Source organism: Delphinus delphis, chromosome 3 (genome assembly GCF_949987515.2).
Source record: "Delphinus delphis chromosome 3, mDelDel1.2, whole genome shotgun sequence".
Classification (NCBI taxonomy): Eukaryota; Metazoa; Chordata; class Mammalia; order Artiodactyla; family Delphinidae; genus Delphinus; species Delphinus delphis.
Window position 1 is genome coordinate 112,470,894 of NC_082685.1, and position 21,445 is coordinate 112,492,338.

A 21,445-nucleotide genomic window follows, 5' to 3' on the forward strand; every position below is an offset into this window, starting at 1 on the left:
GAGGTCACAACAGTGAGAGGCCCACATACCGCAAAAAACAAACAAACAAAAAATGCTAAATGGAACTAGAACAAAAGATCCTAAAAACTTAGAAAAATCATTTGTTTTCCTATTATTTAATCAGCCATGGCCTCCTAACACATGTACAAGGGTAAGGAACTCATGCAGTGTTAATGCATTTATGAGGTCACCTTCTTAGCAACATCCCAACCACTCTTGGTAATGCTCTCCATAGATCTCACTCAGGAGCACTCATATTTGCAATGCAGGATATTGGCTGGCCATGTGTTTTAGATGATTGCCTTTTCATCCATTTATACTTCCATTTAATTTTCCTAATCATCTAGGGAAAAGTTTGAAATCCCTTTCAAAGATCAGAACCGGGGCTGGGACTAGGACAAGGCAGCTAGACTGCAATTTTTTTTTGTGGTACGCGGGGCTCTCACTGCTGTGGCCTCTCCCGTTGCGGAGCAAAGGCTCCGGACGCGCAGGCTCAGCGGCCATGGCTCATGGGCCCAGCCGCTCCACGGCATATGGGATCCTCCCGGACCGGGGCACGAACCCGTGTCCCCTGCATCGGCAGGCGGACTCTCAACCACTGCGCCACCAGGGAAGCCCTAGACTGCAATTTTAAGGAGGCGCTCACTCTCAGGTGCTGGCCCTGCCCTTGAAGACCTCCTTAAATTTTGCAGCCTAGGCTTCTCACTCTCAGGGTCATGCAAGTGACTGTCACCAATCTGGAAGCTGGCGTCAGACAATACCTTGGTCAGGGAATGTGTGTGCAGGGGAAATTAAACTGCTTGGGGGGGCAGGAGACCTATGTTCCAGTCCCCTCTTTACCACTTTTGCCATATTCCATCAAATCTAAGATACCACTGATTGTACAAACACCATCACTTGATGTACCATTACGAAAAAAAAAAATGCTGCCCATTAAACTATGACATAATGGCATAATGACAATTGTGTAAGATACAAAAATTGGCCTCACTAGCCTCTCATAGCCTTGAATTTTTTCATCTGTACTGAGGGATTAGACAATTTCTCCTGCCTTCAGTTTAGTTACTTGACGTGATAGGTAATCCTTTTGCACATATCTCAATAATAAAACATAAATCTAGCTCTATGTACTTGTGGGTATATTTCCTTTATTAAAATCATTTGGCTGCTACTTTGCAAAAAAAAAACACACACAAAGAAAACAGAACTGAAATTGCGTCATTCCTCCAATGACAAATATTTGCTTTATCAATATCAAATTTATACCCCATGCTCTACTTCCCTGACTCTCTTTGTAACCAGGTAAACAATAACTTTTTGTTTCAGTGCCAAATCACAGTGTAACCTTTTTGAAGTCATCTTAATCAGCGATTAAACTCGACATGTATTACCAACAACGTACCTATCTCATTGAAAAGTTGAAAACATCAGAAGCTAAAACTCAGTAGATGAATTCACAGGCAATGACAAATACATCACAATCACTGTCAGGCCAACAGCAATTGATAAGGTGCTGCCCCACCAGCAGCAGTCACAGATCCAGATAGGTAATCAATTCACCACACACTTGACTTTCATCCAGCACTGCCCTTCCTTAGCTTCATAGTAGGAAAAAGGATGGGAAATACAGTATGTATCTGCTGTCTCGTAGGAAGGCCAGCAACTACACCCGATGCAGAGTCTTGGCCTCCCTCTACCACAGCAGGGATGAACACAGTCGCTAGGGATGATGTGTATGGTTCACCCTGCCCCAAAGAAGCCACAGCCTTGGTTTCCTATTGGCCTCTATATCGCTCTAGTCCTGCAGGCCTAAGGCCACGTGACCGCTCCACGTTCTCCCAGTCCCAGGGCAGTTCCAGGAATCTAGAGTTTCACAATAATCAAGACAAATAATCCACCCCAGGTATAGAGAAATCCACACTTACCTTAACCCCTTATGTTTCCAAGGAAAAGTTGCCGTGAGAAGGTAAGTCTGCGGTCATCTTCCCAGGTAGGTTAAAGGGTAAAGGTTCCTAACTCTCAGGTGCCATTGACTGCAAAACACACTCTGATTCCAAGGGCATTAAAATTGGCAAGTGTACATCTTAGAAAAACTGAAATGCTGCTTTTACATATCATTTTAATTGCCAACCCTAGTTGCCACAACTGAAATGGGGATGATCATTTTAATGAGTTATTTAAGGGAATATCTCTCGTGTTCCTTTTCAGCTTTCAAATCGAATTATGAGCCCATGACTTTAATGTGTGTGAGCTGTTGGATTCTGACAATGGTCATGCAATGACTATCATACTAGGGCACACATGGAAGCCCTGGGAGCTCCAGGAACAGAGCCTCTGGGTTGTCTGTGCCTCTGGCGTGCAGCCTGGGGCAGGGCACACTGAGCCTGAAAGGTTCCGTGAGCTTCTGAGTTGCAAAATAATAATAGTCAACCATTTTTGACTCCCCTAGTATATGCCAAGCACTTTACATACATCATCTCATTTAATTGGCACAATAACCCAGTGAGGTAAATATTACTCTTCCCATTTTACAGATGAAGAAATTCTGCTGGTGAGTGATGGAGCTGGGATTAGAAGTCAGGCAGCCTGCTTCAAGATGCAGGCTCTTAACCACAATGCTTACTACCACCTCTCACCTACAGTCACCCTGTCTCACATGAGATTCACTGTCACTGATGAAAGGTTACTTGATACAAGTAGTCATATTGAGCCCCTTTAAAGAACACCCAGGGAATTTAAAAAAAAAACACTTTTTTTTTAGGCAATGGGGGACATGCAATAGGAAGAGAGAGAAGATTCCATGATGTAGCTTCAGAAACATATTGCCCTCAAATAAAAACAGGGTGCCCACACCTCAGTAGGTGCCATCTGACAGAGACAGTGTATTATGGGCTGACGTGTGTCCCCCCAAATTCACAGGCTGAAGTCCTAGCCCCTACTGCCTCTGAGTGTAACAGTATTTGCGGAGAAGGCCTTTTAAAAGATAATTAACATTAAATGAGGTCATTAGGGTAGGTCCTAATCCAGTACAACTGGTACCTTTATAAAAAGAGAGCAGGACACAGATTGGCATGTGAGCTAAGGCCACATACAAATCAATCTCAGAAACCTGGGGTACCAAAAATGGGTATTTTAGGAGTTCATGTGTCATAGGCGAACCCATATTAAACTTCTGTTTGTGTAGGTAAAAAAATGATCAAATACGGACAATTTTTTTTATTCATCTTCTAATTATACATATTTGCAGAAAAGACCTTGGAACGAACAAGTCCTACCACCCCTAGTTTATAAATGATAGACCTGAGACCCATTCAGATGCACTGATTTATCAAAAGCCCAAAAACGTGTTAGCAGAAGAACTGGACCCCAAACCAGAAATTACATTTCCTTTTGTGAAGGCAAGTTGGTAGTATCTATTAAAAAGTACACATCAACTAGGAACCATGCTCTTTCACATAACAATTCCACCCCTAGGAATTGATCTACCAGAAACATCTGAATAGGTGTGCAGAAATATATAGATAAGAATGCCAGCCCCATATATGGTGTGAAAATTTCGAAAGAATCCAAATGCCGACTCACGGGGAATTGGTTAAATCTGTGATGGTTCATTCAGCTGCACTCAAATCTATGTACCAGGGACTTCCCTGGTGGCGCAGTGGTTAAGAATCCGCCTGCCAGTGCAGGGGTCACGGGCTGATCCCTGGTCCAGGAAGATCCCACATGCCGCAGAGCAGCTAAGCCCGTGCACCACAACTACTGAGCCTGTGCTCTAGGGTCTGCGTGCCGCAACTACTGAGCCCACGTGCCGCAACTACTGAAGCCCATGCACCTAGAGCCTGTGCTCCACAACAAGAGAAGCCACTGCAAGGAGAAGCCCACGCACAGCAACAAAGAGTATCCCCCGCTTGCCTCACCTAGAGAAAGCCCGTGTGCAGCAACGAAGACACAAATGCAGCCAATAAATTAATTAATTAAAGTGAGTAGTAATTAAAAAAAAATCTATGTACTAAAGTTAAAAAGAAAGAGGTCACTCTCTTTGCTCATGTTAAAAGATGCCCAAATCATATTAAAAGCAAGAAAGGATACCTAGAAAAAAGAAAATAAAAATACAACTCACAAAAGATGTATTAATATCCATGCACTGAGGGGTATAAAGTACCCAACACTCAGTAGGCACTTTTGACCCTCCCCACCTCCTCCATCTTGCATATCGTTTGAATGATCGCAATGAGCTCAAGGAGCTGGTCCGTTCTACCGCCTACCAGCTAGGTGATCTCAGGCAAGAAGCTTCAGTTCCCCCGCCTGTAAGGTTGAAAGAAATTATAGCACTTCCTTCAGAAGTTGATGATGGGATTTCGTGAGACTAGGCACATAAAGTGCTTAGAACAATGCTTGGCAGACATAAGTGCTTAATAGATGTGCACCATTACGGTAATGATGATGTTATTCATCTCTGGAACCTGAAGAAACAAGGTTTCTTTAGTTCGTATTGTATTTACTCTGCTTTTTTTTTATCTCCTTTAAAAAATTATCTTGTAAGAAAACATAATAAATCATCCTGCTTATTTCCCTGCCTGAAATTAAATAAAAAGGCAGTGCTTTTTAAAGCAGCGCTTACCCCAATAAACTCTAGCAATATTAGGCATTCTGATACTTAATATAGCCTCTAAAGACAATTTCATTATTTCATTACTAAACTGATAAACTGCTTTTCTGAGAAGTTAATATTAACAGCGTCATTCCCAGGTAAATAAGTTGTTTATCAGGTATAACTCAAGATGCCTCCACAAAGTACGCAGTATACCCAGCCCTCCTCTGTGGAGGGATCAGTTTGGGGCTTCTCCTCTACTCATTTAGGTAACAGGGTGGCTATGGCACAGATCTTTCAAATGCACAGAAAGAACCTTTTATGTAACCATACTCTAACTTAAAACAGGACTTTCTATTTGAGGTCCTTCCCGGGGCATTCTAAGTATTAACTGAGCCAGCCAGGCTTATTTCCACAGACCTTAAACCTGAAAGATTTGTGCAGCCCTATAAACAGACTGGAATTAAAACACAGTTCACCCACATTCTGATTCTGATCTAGTATTTCTTTGGTCCATGGATGCTCTGTGGAAGCAAGCGCAATTTAGACTCCAAAGAACCACCGAGCATGGGAAGGCTATGTAAGCTTGCCAAATTACTGTTACAGAAGCTCCCAGAATGAAAGGGTCTTTTCGAGCTTTTTGTGCCAGCGGAGGCCCAGACAGGTTGTGTGTCTTGCCCAAAGTTTCACAGCTGGTCAGTAGTACAGGTAGGGCTGGAACCCAGGTAGTAGCTTTCCAATAGAGATGCTCCTTCCACTGCTGGTAAATTATCATTCTTCCGTTTTTGCTTCTTGGAAAACCGAGCAAAGTTAAAACAGGGCATTCAGTGTCAGAGGGGCAGTCAGGTAGAACCGGCGATGCTAACCAGCAGATTATAAAATCCCAGAGGGCGGGTCCTCTGCCCCTCATCTACCCCCACGGGCCCTGTGTAAATGTTTTTGCTGATTGTCTCCCAACACACAGTTTAGAGGAAGTTTCTCTTCTAGGTTAGCACTATGCGTTTAACTTCAGGTTCTGACACACGCGTCTGTGATTATCAGAGCAGGCACGCCCCCCAGTGCCCCGACCTGGCGGCCCGCAAAGGTTTGCGGGGACCATAGCCACCACCCAACCGCGGTGGTCTTGCAGCCCTAGCAACTCAAAGCTCGCCCATAGCGACTCGTCAGCGACGTTTCTCTGGTTTTGGCAACCTGGAGACGGTAAACTGGTATCAGATTGAGCCGGAAGCAGAATGGTTGGGCACGACTAGTCTTGGGGGTACAGAGCGCCTTCTGAAGGCGAAGACCTCTCGGCAAGCGTTTATAAATGCGGGTGCAAGCCTCCCCTCCCGCAACAGTCCAGGGACCGCGTCTACTTGATCCTGGTAACTGAGTGCGCTTCAGGAGACACTCGGACGCCCAGCAGGTCACCCCCAAGTTCAGAGAGGCAGCTCTCCTGCGCAGCTTCCGCCTTGGTCGAAACGCCTCTCCTGCACGGAAGCCCTTTCTCACCCGCACTTTCCTACGCCCCACAGCGTGAGCCCCTTCTCTGCACCCACATTCCATCTCCCCCACCGGAGGAGGGTGGTATAAACATGCTCCGTCTGGGTGCCCAGCGAGCGCGGTCTGGGGAGCTGCGCACGCGGGTGGGAGTGGGTCCCCCGGATCGCGGAGTCCCGGGCACCGAAGTGCCCTGCCCTCCACCCACGCCAGAGGGCTGGGGCGGTGGGCTGTTCGCTCTCCGGGAGGGGAGGCAGCTTCGCAGCCACGGCAAGCGCGGAGGAAGGCAGGGGCACCGCGATCGCGCGGAGACGGCGTGGGAAACTCGGGGCGCAACAGGAGTCAGTGCAGCTGGCCCGACGTAGCAGCAGGTCGGCTAGTGCCAGGGAAAGCGCCACACATATGCCGACCGCGCTGTTGGTGGGCGATTGGTATTATTCGGAATTATAAACCGGGAGGTTACAGCAGACACTCGAGGTGCTCCCCTCCTGGGAAGGAAAAAAGAAGTTGGGCACCAGGACACGGAGAGACCGGGGGTGGGGGGAACCTCTCCCTGGCTGCGGGGTGTCTAAAGGGGTGTGGGGACAGCTCTGGACGCGGGGGTGGGAGGGGGCGGCGCGCAGGATATGCGGACCCCACGCGCCGGGCTCACCTGGCGCGCACTCGGCGGGTCCATGCCGGTGGCGGGCGGCTGCTGGGCGCCCCAGCGGTGCCCTTGGCCCGCGCCGCAGCGCCGCACAGAGGGCACAGGGCTACCGCACCCCGCGCCGAGGGGCTGGTCGTTCCGCGGGACTCTGGCCGCGAGCCTGAGCCTCTTTGCGCCTTCACTCCCCAGGCGCGTCCCGAGCCAGCGAGTGCCTGGGTCCTAGCGCCCCTCTCAGGGTGTGAGCCCCGACTTTGAGCCCGCTTAGCGCCCCCCCCACCCCTACCCCCCGCCTTTAGCTATTCCGATCCCTGCAGCGCCCCTCCCGCCCCTCGAGGGAAATCGAGTCTAGCCTGCTCTGCCCAGTCTGGCGTTTCTTGGGATTCGGAATCTGGACGCGGAGCTTCCACCTCACCATGCCCATCCTTTCCACTCTCTTCTCCGTGCGCCTCTATCCCCAAGAAAACACTGAAGGATCAGATTTGCCTCATTCCTCAACTCAAATTCGTATACACTATCATTTTAAAGAGACTCTAATGTCAGAGACATTAGTCATAGATAGATAGATAAATGATAGATAGATAGATAGATAGATAGATAGAGATCGTTCTTCCTCAAAGTTAAAGGAGGACTTTTGTATTCAAATGAATTTGTAAAGGACACCTGATTATGTGCCTGTTGCGGGGCGGGATAGGCTGGTGAGGGGGTGTTGTCCCTCAGCCTTAATTGTGCGGACAATTTACCAACGCGAGTCAAACGTGGATCAAGCCCAAGTTACTGCTACCCTTACTGCCCCTCCCAATGTATTTTGGGAGCTGGAATCAAAGGCCTGGGCAGATACTCTTAAGCTTTCAGGCACTTTGAAAAAGTGATGAATCGGGCCCAATTAAATCCTTCAGCTGTGAATAAGCCTGGCATCCAGCTGTGGTTATTATCACACCTGCCCCATACGTGCCTCCTCTAGGGGGACGGATTTCTAACAAAGACCTAGGGAGCATTTACAAAGGCCTTTCCTCTCTCAACTACCCACAGGGCTGAGTCAGTCCAGCCAAAACCAAGCTCAACAACAGCCATCTTTTCTGGCTGACTTTCTCATCCAGAGAGGCTGATGCGATTTCTAACGGTAGAAAAGGGAAACAAGTCATTTTTAGAAGTAAAACCTAGTGCATAGGACACGAAGAGAGACATGGAAAAACATTATTATTTTAGTGTTAGCCATAATCTATAAAGGCCAACCATAAGGCATGAGGGCAGTATGAATATAGCCTTTATTGTCTTTTTCTAAGGAGCTCAAAGCCTTTTCCCTCAACAGCACTCCTCTCTGTGTGAACAGACTCTAAGATGGCCTCCGGTTATCCCTACCTCCGGGCGTTCATGCCTTTGTGGACTCCCCTCCCCTTGAGTGTCAGGGAACCTGTGACTTGCTTCCTATACATAAAGTATGGTAAAGGTGATGGGGACGTCACTTCAGTGACTATAGTGCACAGTCTCGCTAGGAAACGCTCTCTCTTGCTGGTTTTGATGAAGCAAACAGCCATGTTGGGGAGGCCCTTTGTGGCAAGGAACCGAGGGGGCCTCTGGCCTAGAGCCAATAAGAAACTGAGGCCCTTAGTCCAACAAACTGAAAAGAACTAAGTCCTGCCAACAACCAGGAGAGCCCAAAACTGAACCCTTCCCTAGGTGAGCCTTGAGATGAGACTGTAGCCCCAGCTACCACAGAGGACCTGTATATCCATGCTCAACTTCTGACCCACAGAAACTGTGAGATAATTTATGTGTGTGTTTAAGCCACTAAATTTGTGGTAATGTGTTATGTACAACAGCAAAACTAATACACTTCCTCCTTCCACAGACGGAAAAGTAAGGCAAAGAAGATTAGGTATAAGGGTTAAGGTCATCGAAATCAGAAGCATAATCTATCATTATTTCACAATAATAGCCTTTTAAGGCCCTGTATAGACAAGGAGAAGCAGAACAGCAAAGACATCAGAAGGTGAAAGATCAAGTTCAGGTTGAGACTTGGGGGGGTGAAGCAACACAACTTTAAGAAAGTCTGAAAATAACCCAGCAGCTAAAAGGACAGTTTGAAGAACTCAGGGTAAGTCAACCCAAGAAAAAGTACAAATATTTTCAGAAAGGAAAGGAAAAGGAAAACGAGAAAAACAATAATAACACCAAATCCTCTCAATCCCTTTTCTCATTATCTATAAAAGAAAAACAAAAGCCATATTATTCACTCCTGGAAGTGCGGGGATGTTCCAGAAGAGCTGCTCAAGAAGTACTAGGAGGCTAGCTGTGCACCGTACAGGCCTGTGGCAACCAGCAGGTTGTCTACTGTTCCCGAGATACTGCATGAAAACAGACGGTGTCTCAAGACTATTAGCCAGAGTTCTGAGGGTCTGAGTGTATTAGTTAGCTTCTCAGCGTCTTTGGATGCCTACTGTTTAAAAGTTTTCTATTCCATCCCCGCTATAATACAGCAAAATCAAGCCCAACACTTAACCCTGTTGTGTACCTTGAAGGGGATTATGGAGGGATGCATGATTTTTAAAGTGAGGAAGAGAGGGAAGGAGAAAAGGAAAGAAAGAAGGAAAGGGAACTAAAGCAAAGGGAAGGAAACCAAGAAGGGAGAGAACAAAGGGAAAAGAACCCAAAGCACAGAGTTCCCAGTCTAGTGGGGGAGTGGCTGGAAAGTCTACAACAACATAACGAAGCAGTGTTCTCACACTTCCTGTTGCTTACTGGACATCTCTACGAGAGTCCCACCAATATTTCACAATGAAAGTTTCTGAACCAGGAAGCATCACCTCCCTACCAAATCTGACTCCTGGTGGTTAATACCACTAACAACTCTCCCAATTCAAGCCACAGCCATCTGGCTTCCCTCCTTCTCCGTTGCTCTCTGAACCAACCAGCCACCTCTTCCAGTGTAGTGTCACTGGCCTGTCCCTCCCTTTGCACCCCTATTGCCAGGAGTGAAACAGCGCCCATGTCTCTCCCTGGACTAAGCCAGGTAAGTAGCAATAGCCAACACGGGATGATTTAACTCAGAGGGGCTAGAGTCCAGCCCACCCCCTGCTCATGCCCATAATGTCTCCTCCACCCAGATTTTACATGGCTTATAATTTCCTTGGAGTGTTTTGTTGTTGTTGTTGTTGTTTTGGTCCTAATTGGTTCAGCATTGCTCTATCCTAAAATTTCAAACTGTAAATATTTCTATCTGTGGCAACTCTTTGTGCCTTTAAAACCTTCATAAGACTGTGTACTGTGTATCTGGTGCTCTCTTCTCTGAAGAGCAACTCAACACCATGCTTACTTAGGAAGAGTAAACATTTCTGGGGTAAAAGGAAATGGGCAGCAAAAACCAACTTCACCCATTCCACAGCTTTGCCTATGGCCCTATGTGTCTAGCTGTTTGGAATATGAGAGGGAGGAAAGCAGCTCATGGCCGGTTGTTGGCTGTTGGCTTTTGGTGGCACCAGACGTGTACTGGCATCTACCTGCTTCAGGTCCATAACCCAACAAGAAGAGATACGTAAGGGGGTGGCACGGGGGGGAGTTGTTTTCTCATAGGAAATAAATAGAAGCCTGACCAGGACTTCCCTGGTGGTGCAGTGGTTAAGAATCCGCCTACCAATGCAGGGGACACGGGTTCCATCCCTGGTCCAGGAAAATCCCACATGCCGCGGAGCAACTAAGCCCGTGCGCCACAACTACTGAGCCTGCGCTCTAAAGCCCGCGAGCCACAACTACTTAGCCCGTGTGCCACAACTACTGAAGCCCCAGCTCTGCAACAAGAGAAGCCATCGCAATGAGAAGCCCGCGCACCACAGCAAAGAGCAGACCCCACTTGCCGCAACTAGAGAAAGCCCACACGCAGCAATGAAGACCCAACGCAGCCAAAAATAAATAAATAAATTAATTAATTTTTTTAAAAAAAGAAGCAGCCTGACCACTCAGGGCTGGAAGAGCAGCAGTTATGTATCGATAACAAGACTTTGGTTCCACTGATGAGGTTAAAACAAATGGGGTGCACCATTTAGGCTCCTCTGAACATAGCACTGGTCATTCTTTGAAGATTGAAGGTGTTGATAGTGCTGACAAGCTGGTACTTACATGATTGCCGCAATAGGAAAGACCAGTACCTTCAAGTGCTACCAGCACGTGGCAATTTCTGGAGAAATTAAGTCCATGGTTTACCTTCTATGGCAATATGTGCATTAAACTCCTCTTGTAATTCTTCCATCCACTTGGTATAGCATTATCCCATTACCACCATCCCTATCCCGAACCAAAGGAATACACAGGAACATTACCGACCTTCTGACAACAGACTTTGAGAGGCCACTTAGTGTCACCTGTGGCCTCCCTTACTCTAAATATGTGAGTACATTCAGGATCCTAGCCCCAGTCTTCCCTAATCATATTGAAATCTCAGTCCAACTAGCAAAGCCACCCTAAGGAAACCCAACACACCTCCTACAGAATTCTAGATCAGACATTCTCCAACCTGGATCCCTCTCCTCAGGAGGGCTCAAGTCAAAGAGACAGAGGTATAGAGAGTTTTGAGTAAACCGGTCTTGTCACACATTAGCCCTGTGGCTTGGAGTTACAGATCTGCAAAGATTAATTGTGGCCTGGGAAGTTTAGCATTACCAAGAAAATCTCTCTCATCATTATTTCTCAGCAGGAGGCCAGAAGCATAAACTTGCACTTGTATCTGAAGAGAGCCCACTGTGCCCAAGTACTCCTTCGAGTGTGTTTGAGAGCCTAACCCCTCCCCCACTCACTGACACTTATACCCAATATATATAAAAAACAGATTGGAAACAAGATGAATCCGTACTGCTTACATTCTAGTGGAGGGAAGAGAGGCAATTAACATGAAAAAATAAAAGAAAGAAGAAGATCATTTTAGCATGAGCTGAAGATAATAAAACAAATGATTGCAATAGAAAGAGACGGAGAGAGGTGACTTTGGAAGGTCAGAGAGGGCTTCTCCGGGAGGGAATGTTTGTACTGACACGTGGATTGTCCCAAGGAGCTGGAAATGCAAAGATCTGAGGGAAGAGGGTCCCAGAGAGGGGAATGGCAAATGCAAAATCCTTAAGGCTGCACAAACTCGGTAAGTTCCAGGAAGAGACAGGAGGCCAGTGTGGGTATGGCCGGGTGCAACAAGAAGCCTGGTGACAGTGTTAGGCAGAGAAGAAACATGATACAATTGGCTTTTTGAAAAGATCACTCTGGCCACTGTGTGGAGGATCCGTGCTAGGGATTCATAGGACAGCAGGAGGCTGTTGCCACAATCCAGGGGGAGGCGGTGATGACTAGGGAGAAAGCGGCGGAGACGGTAGAAATGATCAGGTTGGGGATGCGTGGTTTTGAAAGTAAGGCTGACAGGACTCATGATGGAGTGCATGTGGCGAGTGGAGTGAGGAGAGAGAAGAAACAGCAAAAACCCCCAGGTTTTTGGCCTGAGCAGCTGGGTGGATGGCGATGCCATTTACTGAGATGGGGAAGGGTGAGGAAGGAGCAGGAGAAGAATGGGTGGGAAATCAAGAGCCCTGCTTTGGCCTTGTTCAGTCTGAGTCTCTATTAGACATCCAAGAGAAGATGGCAAGGAAGCAGCTGGATCTGTGTCCGGAGCTCAGTAGAAAGGTCAGGACTGGAGCCATACATGTGGGAGTCATCAGTGTGTAGATGCTTCTGTAAGCCACGGGGTGTGTAATCAGAAAGGGCGGTGAACCGCGTGCTGGGCCTGCCCACCTTTCGAGGTTCAGCAGAGGAGATACCAGCAAAACGAGGAAGGAGCTGTGGCCCATATGATAGGAAGAAAACCCGCATAAAGAGAAGGAAACTATTTAAACAACTTGTCCACTGATATAAAGAGCTAGGAAATGAAGAACTTCTGAAAGATTTTGCACAAGGACTACACAACATGGAGATTTGTACATTATAAAGATAAATTTGGTGGTGGAGGCAAGCATGGGTTGGAGAAGGCTAACAGAGGCAGGGAGACAACTAATAATCAACCAGAAGAGTGGAGGAGAGCCTGAAAGACAGCACTGGCATCAGGAATGGTGAGGGGGGAAAAACGGGAAAGAAATCCAGGGACAGAATAGGATTTGGAAACCAATGGGCTGTGAGTGGGCAACTCTTGGATGCTGGTATTTCCCACTAAGACAGGCACTGGTTGGGCAAAAGCAAGCACTCTGGTGAGCAGTTTTGAGTCAATGAGGTCTGAGGTACTTGGGGAACACACAGGAGAGATGTCTAGACAGTAAGAGGAAACAGGTCTGCAGGTGATGGGAAACGTTTCGGTTGGAGCTAAAAAGTTGGGCATCATCAACATAAAGATACGAGAGGAAGCTCTGAGCAGGGGAGCTAAGGACCTAGCCTCGAAGGCTTTCAAGAGGTGAACAGAGAGGGCTGGACAAAGGAGACTTCAGTAGAAGTCCAGAAGGTAAGTAATCTGCTCTCTGGCCAGAGGTCCGTCCCAGCCTAACATCTTCCAGGCCAAGGACAACAAAACTCTCCACACCTGAAAGACTGCAAATGGAGAGAGTAACAGAACTTGTATTCTTATCGAAAATGAAATATAGCCTTACACACACACACACACACACACACACACACACACACACACACCCTCTTAAACCAACAAAACTTTCTGGGGCTAGATGTTTTATCCTCCGTTAAAAAATCAGTGGAAGGAGGAGGAAGTAAATTTAAAAAACACTTCTATTTTCCAAATTTATCTAAGAATTAGAATGCATTTTAATCAAATTCCCAAACTCTAGCAGGCTTTCTTGAAAAATGAGGGCAATATAGATAAATTAAGACATCCAGGGACTTCCCTGGTGGTCCAGTGTTAAGACTTCACCTTCCAATGCAGGGGTGCGGGTTCGATCCCTGGATGGGGAGCTAAGATCCCACATGCCTCTGGCCAAAAAACCAAAACATAGAACAGAAACAATATTGTAACAAATTCAATAAAGACTTTAAAATGGTTCACATCAAAAAAATCTTTAAAAACAAATCCTTACCCCTTAGATTTTGACCAACACTCTATTTCTTTTTTCCCCCTCTGCCCCTCGTCCCCAACTTATTTTTTTCCTCCCATTCCTAGTCATAATACTCAAGGGAAAGACAAGAATGTACTGATTAACAAAACGTCTGGGAATGAAGCAAATTTGTAACAAAATTGCCCATGTTTTTTGGCTTTTGTTTTTTGTTTTTGCGGTACGCGGGCCTCTCACCGTTGTGGCCTCTCCCGTTGCGGAGCGCAGGCTCCAGACGCGCAGGCTCAGCGGCCATGGCTCACGGACCCAGCCGCTCCGCGGCATGTGGGATCTTCCCGGACCGGGGCACGAACCCGTGTCGCCTGCATCGGCAGGCGGACTCTCAACCACTGCGCCACCAGGGAAGCCCCCAAAATTGCCCATGTTTTAAAACCAGCCAACCACCTTCATAAATCAGGTGGATCCGCATTAACACACATCGCGTGGGTCCATAACAACATTTCTGAGACGTTGGACCCTATGTTCAGTTGCTAGGGGCTAAGAAAAAAAAAAAAAGCAAACAAATGAGCATGGCTAAACAAAGAACCCTCTGCACACACCTTCCATTTGTTTGCAGAGTAAAGGTAAATAGTACTGATCCTCCAAAAAAATCAGGCAATCAATGAGGTTTGTCTAGACATCCCCCAGCCTCCCTTGCTGCACCTGTTCTCTCCTCTCTCCTGTCCAGACACCGGCTTTGTGCCCTCCTGACCTTTTGCTCCTCTTCTCTAGGGTGAGGAAGGGATGAACCCTCCACCTGAGTTCACTGATTGGCTGATGGCACTTTGGTGTGAATGCATCTGAGTCCAAGTGTTACCTTAGGCAGTAATTTGCATCTCAAGACATTTACTTACTTACTTACTTATCTACTTACTGATACTTTCTTACTTCCTTATTCTGCGGTTGAGGGAGAAGGCATGGGTGGATGCCAGCAATAAACAGGTGGGATAGTCCTTCAGGACCCAACTTTCCTACTGGGAAACCTCCAGCCCGTGTAGGGTGCCCCCCTATTGCTCCCACAGCGGCCTGCATTCTGTGTAGCCAGCAGTAGCACTGCAGTTTCCTGTGTCATGTCTGTGGCTCCTACCAGACTAAGCTCCTTGAGGGCTAAGTCACTAAATGAATAAATGAATGAATGAATTGAGATTGGAATGCAGGCGTTATAATGTTGCCCTTTTAACCTGCTGAAAAAGATTGAAAGATTGAAAGGAAAGATTATCCTTTATCTCCCCAACACCATTAAATGGCCTTTGATCCTGGGAGGTCCTTTGACCTAAAAAGTACTAGAAGCAGAAAGATAAACACTGTCATTACCTGCTTCTCCTGGGTCCGAGAATGTTAGGTCCTGACCCTAACTTTGGGTTCCCCTGACCTAAGACCCCAGACTCACATTTATGTTGCTTGGTGTTCTTGATGTTTCATCCATCACGTTATTCCAATAAACAGTTATCGGGGTCTACTAAGCTCCAGGCATAGTACTGGGCATCGAGGATTCAACGATGAAGAAACCCAGCCCAATCCCTGTATTCACCAACCTCGCAATCTAGCTGAGTTACTATTTAGTGAATTGTCCCAGCCAAAGACTCCTTCGCCAACCATGCATTCATCTATCCATCCAATCTATTTTCTGTGTTTCTTAATTCTTTTAAATTCCTGAGAACCATAGGGGTGTTAGGAACATATTTGTTAAATGAAGGCTTTTCGTAGTTTGGGTTGTTTTGGAATCATATTACTAAAGCTAAAAATATTCAAAAGCTAAAAAGGATTGTGCTGGATAGTCTCTGTTTGCCCCTCCAGATGGGCTCTCCATCCTTCCTCCCCGACCCTGTGCCCTGGGAGGCTGACCTGTAAGGAATACATCATGGGCCCCTTGGTCTCTGGCTTGCGAGAGCTGGGTTCAGCAATGGGAGGTACCAGCATAGGACGGGAGCAGGGCAGTAGCTGTGGGTCTCCATAGCAGCACAGAGCTTTCTCAGTCCCAGCATCTGCTGTATCTCTGTGCCCGTCACCATCCTCCTAGTGGCGTGTTACTATTGGCCTCTGGGTGGTAATAGCTTCTCGGCTCTCACTAGCCCATGGAAACTGCACCATCCCTTGTTGGCTTCCCGGAAGCCTGCCCACACCCATCCACACCTTTGTAGGGCAAGCCTTCATAGTTTCCTGAAGGGACGCCAATACAGAACCCATTTCTTTCAACCTCCAGAGGTAGAGTCACAGATTCCTAAAGAAAAGGGTCTACTTTCAACCTGTGGCCTTTACAGCTATTGGAGCCACATTGAGATTTTACTACTATCAGCCTACACAGACTGATTTTTTTTTTGCGGTACGCGGGCCTCTCACTGCTGTGGCCTCTCCCGTTGCGGAGCACAGGCTCCGGACGCGCAGGCTCAGAGGCCATGGCTCACGGGCCCAGCCGCTCTGCGGCATGTGGGATCTTCCCGGACCTGGGCACAAACCCGTGTCCCCTGCATCGGCAGGCGGACTCTCAACCACTGCGCCACCGGGGAAGCCCCACAGACTGATTTTTTAAAATATACCCTATGGGTTGGACAAAATTATGCCAAGACAAAGGTTAGGCCTGAGATGCCAACGAAAACAAGCGCACGAGGAAACAAGTGACAAATGCTTGGCATTTCAAATTCCAAGAAGTCACAGCCAGTGGAATCAAGTTCAAACTTTGGTTGTGAGGCTGACATCTACCAATTCTAGCTCTTTCCCCACGTCACACCCTAAATGGGACAAAGTGCCGCTTCCAAGTGACCTCCTTCTCCTTTTGATCACAAACCTGCCTCTGCCTGGAATACCTCTCCCCCTGCCTCGGTTCTGTATGTCCAATCCCTTCCCACCCTACTAGGTCTAGTGCAAATGGCTTCTCCATAAATGGTCAAGCTTTCTATGATTTTCCTGATCAGAAAATAACTTTTTTTCCTCTAGATACTTGGAGCATTTTGTCTGTACTCATTCGTACCACTTACTACTCACTTGTGTTAGAATAAAAACACTACTCAGGTGTTTTTCTCACTCCTAAGGCTTGAAGAGTCCTGAGGGCAGGACAATGTCTTACATATCTTTGTTGCCTCCACTGCAGTGCTCCAAAAACTGAAATTTCTGGGGCTTCCCTGGTGGCACAGTGGTTAAGAGTCTGCCTGCTGATGCAGGGGACATGTGTTTGTGCCCCAGTCCGGGAGGATCCCACATGCCACAGAGTGGCTGGGCCCGTGAGCCGTGGCCGCTGGGCTTGCACGTCTGGAGCCTGTGCTCTGCAACGAGAGAGGCCACAGCAGCGAGAGGACCGCGTACCGCAAAAAAAACCCAAAAACTGAAATTTCTAACTAAATGTTTGTCGACTGACTAAATAAATGTATGAATTAACCACCAAAATTATTTTCACTTGGAATAGTGATATAATTTCTTCTGAGTCTCAGAAGACCAAACCATATTTCACATTTTCATCCAGAAATAGCAAATTCATAAAAGCAAATGGCACTATATTTGAAGAGAAATATTTTCAGATTGTTTCCATATGTGTTTCTATATATAACGGTTTATGCAATATTTTAAATCAAACTCAACATCATGTGGCCATGTATCTTAGTAGCTCATAATGACGACTTAGGTCAGAGCATAACACAATAACAAAAAAGTTCTTAAAGATTTGTTCATTTATCCTTCAGTTCTGCTCATTCTCTAGATATTTCCTTTCCAGGCTTGGCTCTGATGTCACTTACTGTCTGTGACCTCCGTCTTCCCCAGGCAGAACTGCTCTCTCTCCTGAGTTTTTATTGCCCTTTGTACAGAACTTTGTTATGGCTTTTATCCCACCGCTCTGCGTTATTTTTGTATCCATGTCCCAGTGAGACTAGGAGCTCCTCAGGAGCAGGGACCCAGCCTTGATCACCTACGTCTGTCTTCCCAGCACCTAGCATGGCACCTGGCACAGAGTGAGGACTCAAAAGATGTACTCAGAATTGAATTGGCCTAATGCTAACTGTGCACTTTGGCTCCAGAAACCCAACCCATGCTTTCCTTGGCTTAAAATCCTGCGACATTTATAAATTGCATGAGATGTAGGAAAACACACACATACACCTGCCCTTTGGAAGTGGTATCCAGATTCCTTATCTATAGTTATTGAACCAGATCCCAGTTGAGGTACCATGGATTCCTTCCACATGAACTCTTTTTGCTTGCATCTCCAGGACAGCATCAATTTAGCAACATGTCCCTCTAGCTAAAATAGGGAACTTGAGACAGGGCCATGTTTCAAGCCAGGGAATAGCGGGAGGAAAGAATACTAGAATGGACTGGGCATTTGATCTGTGCTCAGCCCTTTGTATACATTATCACATTAGTCTCACAGTATCTCAGGGCCAGCACAGCTCCACTAGCCCCACGTGGCAGCAGGACATCTCCAAGGGTCAATGGAACCATCATCCTTAGAAATGCTACCACTGGCAGTAGCTCTGTTAGGGTGAGTTTCAGGATGGGGATGAGGGTCAGGTTCATCTCTAACATCACCTCAAGCCACTGGTCCATTAATACACTGCCTTGAGGGCACTGACCGTTCCATTACCTGAAGCTCCCAGATCTTTCCCACATCAGGGTGCTGGCACACGCTTCTCCCTCCACTCACTGGTCTTCTCCTCCATGCTCTTCACCTGGTTAATTCCTATAGATCCTCCAGGCCAGTGGTTCTCAGAGCTTGGTCTCCAAACCAGCAGCCTCAGCACCACCTAGGAACTTATTAGAAAGGCAAATTCTTGGGACCCATCTCAGACCTACTGAATCAGAAACTCTGGGGGTGGGACCCAGAAACCTGTTTTGTAACGAACTCTCCAGGTGATTCTGATGCACATTAAAATCTGAGCAGCACTGTTCTAGGCTTTATCTTTACTGTCACTTCCTCAGAGAGACCTTCCTTGACCCCAGCTCCCCAGTCTCTATTACATCCCCACGGTTGTTCTCTCTCATGAGAGCTATTCATTTATCACAATCTGCAAATTATATAACTGTTAGCATTTTTCTTTGTTTAAAATCTATCTTCCTCACCAGATTCTGAGCTCTATGAAGGCAGGGACCATGTCTACCCAAAGCTTTACACTGTGCGTGCCACACAGCATGTACTCGAGCAATGCTTATTCATTTGTCAGTTTTTTCTAACCATAGCGCGCCCACGAGCCAACCTGCCTGTGAGGCTCCAGAGTCCTTCTTGAGCCCACCACGTGGGCTTTTGCCTCTAGTCATGAACGACACAGCATAAAAGACAGCCAAGCTTCACTTACTCACCACACAGAGTGAAGAGGACCCATGACCCCCTGTGTCTCAGCCTCTCTTTTCTTTCCATTGCTGAGAAGCCACATGGATAAGAGGGTGTGTGTGGCAGTGGAGGGGGTGGGGGTGGATCCAGAGATTTAGGTAGTTGTTGTTTATCAGTAGCTCGGGAAGAGAACAAAATTTTTAACTATGTGAGATTTTCAGGGTCTCGGTAGACTTTGACCACTCTTGCTTTTTGCTTCGAGTCACTGAAGCTAGCACAGATGCCTCAGCGGCTCTGTTAACCCCAAAATTCACTCTTCTCTTTCAGGTCTAACGCGTATAATATGGAATCAAGGTTCACTTTCCACCTTGGCTCGGTTAGATAGGTATGATGTTTGGATTTCAATTTCCTCACAAAAATAACTTTTACATTTTTTCTCCCCCTGGCTGATGAAAGATCCCTGCTGACAGCAGTGTCACTAGATGCTTATCCCGGCCGAGCCTTCACATGACGCAGGGACACCCAGAACGACTCCCAGGGGATTATGGGTAGCTGGCTGCTGGGGGCCACGACAGGGGTTGGTGGACAGGAGAAGGGCCTCAGGGCTTGTCCTGGGGACTCTGGCTCAAGGTAGAGTGTACTACGGGCCCTCAGTATTCCCTCCCTCCCACCCACGACCCCAAGACAAAAACAGGTTCACATGAACTTCCAAGGCAGAAGAGTCCTGGCAGAGGCCACCTCACCTGCCCCAACCCAGCTCCTCTGGGAGAGCTCGGTGAGGATCAGGTGAGCCGCGTATGTTTCCATGTCCCTCAGCTCGTCTCCTCCAACACCTACTCATGAAGACAATCCCTCTCCCCACGCTGTGTCCCTGAATCCAGGGGATCACCTGCCCCTTCATCCCACATCTTAATCAGCACAGTCATATCCGTTCTGTCCACACACAGATTCCCAACCTTCACAGCTCATCCCAAAGAGAACTCAGAAAAGTGGAACCACCTGGCTAGGCTAAGACTTAAAAGCAGACCCTCTGGGGCTTCCCTGGTGGCGCAGTGGTTGAGAGTCCGCCTGCCGATGCAAGGGACATGGGTTCGTGCCCCGGTCCGGGAAGATTCCACATGCCGCGGAGCGGCTGGGCCCGTGAGCCATGGCCGCTGAGCCTGTGCAACTGGAGCCTGTGCTCCGCAACTGGAGAGGCCACAACAGTGAGAGGCCCGCATATCGCAAAAAAAAAAAAAAAAAACTTAAAATAGAGTTGCCATATGATCCAGCAATCCCACTCCCGGGCATAAATCCGGAAGATGAAAACTCTAATTCGAAAAGATACATGCACTCCTGTGTTTGTAGCAGCACTATTTACAATAGTCAAGACATGGAAGCAACCTAAATGTCCATCAACAGATGAATGGATAAAGAAGATGTGAGATATAGATATATATATATACACACACACACATACATACACACAAACATACATATATACACATACATACACACAATGGACTCAATCATAAAAAAGAATGAAATAATGCCATTTATAGCAACATGGATGGACCTAGAGATTATTGTACTAAGTGAAGTAAGTCAGACAGAGAAAGACAAATATAACATGATATCACTTCTATGTGGAATCTAAAAAAATGATACAAATAAACTTATTTAGAAACAGACTCATAGACAAAGGAAACAAACTTATGGTTACCAAAGGGGAAAGGGAGGGGGAGGAATGAATTAGGAGTTTGGGATTAACATATACACACTACTATGCTACTATGTATAAAATAGATAAACAACAAAGTCCTATAGTATAGCACAGGGAACTATATTCAATATCTTGTAATAACCTATAACGGAGAAGAATCTGAAAAAGAATACACATAGGTATAACTGAATCACTTTGCTGTACACTTGAAACTAACACAACATTGTAAATCAACTAGACTTCAATTAAAAAAGAAAAAAAGCAGACCCTCTGTGGGGCTCTCCCATCCCCAGTCCGAATGCGGAAGGCAAGGAAGCCCATACTACACGCTCAATGCTGCGGACATGCTTGTCTTCCGAATCTCATTCAATCCCCACAGTAATCCTAAGTGACAAGCTCTGTTTCTCCTTTTATAGAGGTGGAAACTGAGGCTTAGAGAGTTTAAGTACCTTCCCAAGATCACAGAACTCATAAGGAAGTACTTGAACCCCAGACTGCCTGACTACAAATTTCATGCACTTGTTCCAAACAACCCTCCAATGAGCCTTGGGAAAGGGATGTCTAAGTGACACCAATATCCCAATATGAAACTCAGAGCTTGTCCAGTTATATTCTGAGCCCATGGAGTCCACTTAGGCCTTCCTTACCACCAGACTTTTACTTCCTGCAACCTTGTGTTACTTCCGTAATTTCTGGCTGATGGAAATGGCCG

General features: G+C 46.8%; 1 protein-coding gene across 8 annotated transcripts in view; it reads right to left on the reverse strand.

The window, feature by feature from the left end:
• Positions 1 to 21,445, reverse strand: part of PDE8B (phosphodiesterase 8B) — a 379,854-nt gene that overhangs the window by 278,377 nt on the left and 80,032 nt on the right. For 2 of the 8 annotated variants that reach the window (XM_060009273.2, XM_060009272.2), the window contains one exon: positions 18,348 to 18,514. The exons of 5 other annotated variants lie outside the window; for them this stretch is intronic. The gene's annotated coding sequence lies outside the window, so the exon portion shown is untranslated. Of the gene's footprint in view, positions 1 to 18,347; positions 19,639 to 21,445 lie in introns of those variants that run through there. One more of the 8 variants, XM_060009275.2, reaches the window with a different exon arrangement.